The following is an 838-nucleotide window of genomic DNA, read 5'->3' on the forward strand; positions in this document are numbered from 1 at the left end:
AGAGGTGGAGTCAAGATGGTGGACTAGGAGGACGCGTCTCCGCACAAGTAGGGCACCTACCAGGCACCGGTGGGGGGCCACAGACACCTAAGGGGACGGAGGAACCCCCAGCAGCAGGGTAGGATGTGTGGCATGAGGGGGAGTGAGGAGGGAGGAGAAGTGGAGGCAGGAGGGGGCTGACGCCCCTGAGGGGTGGCTGGGGGAAGGGAGGGGATCCCACACCCGCAGGGGAAAATTGGGGGGCCATTGGGAGGGCAGAGGGTCCAAAGGGAGTGTGGCCAGGTTTCCCCTGCCCACTTGGGCCCCCAGGAGCCTGCTGAGATCCTGGGCCTGATCCTCTGCCCACCAAGGCCCCCTCCAGCCGCATGAATCCTGAGGGAGTGGGAGGGAGGGAAGGGGGAGCAAAAGTAAAGGCCGGACCTCCGGGACCGGCACCCCTGAGGGGTGGCTGGGGGAGGGGAGGAGTTCCTACACCCAGCGGGACCCACCCACGGTGAGGGGTCCAACGGGGACGGGGAAGACCCTAGGAGCGACAGTGGGGGAGGGGCACGAAGGAACAGAAGAGGACGGGGCCCTGTGCTTTCCCTGTCCACTTAGGCACTGGGGAGCCTGTTGGGCACCCTGAACTAATCTGCCCTCGAAGCCTCCCTCCCGCGTGGAGAGCCCAAGCCCCGCCCCTACACCCCCACCCAGGGCCCTACCTCTACACTCAGAGACCCCCCAGAACGGCTGGGCCTAAACCCCACCCACACACCCTCACTCAGGGCCCTACCTCCAAATTCCGGAACTCCACACTCCAGAGGCCCTCCTTTCCACGTGCTGCCTCTCCCCTTCCACG

The sequence above is a fragment of the Neophocaena asiaeorientalis genome, unplaced genomic scaffold, assembly GCF_003031525.2.
Source record: "Neophocaena asiaeorientalis asiaeorientalis breed wild unplaced genomic scaffold, Neophocaena_asiaeorientalis_V1.1 scaffold767, whole genome shotgun sequence".
Lineage (NCBI taxonomy): Eukaryota > Metazoa > Chordata > Mammalia > Artiodactyla > Phocoenidae > Neophocaena > Neophocaena asiaeorientalis.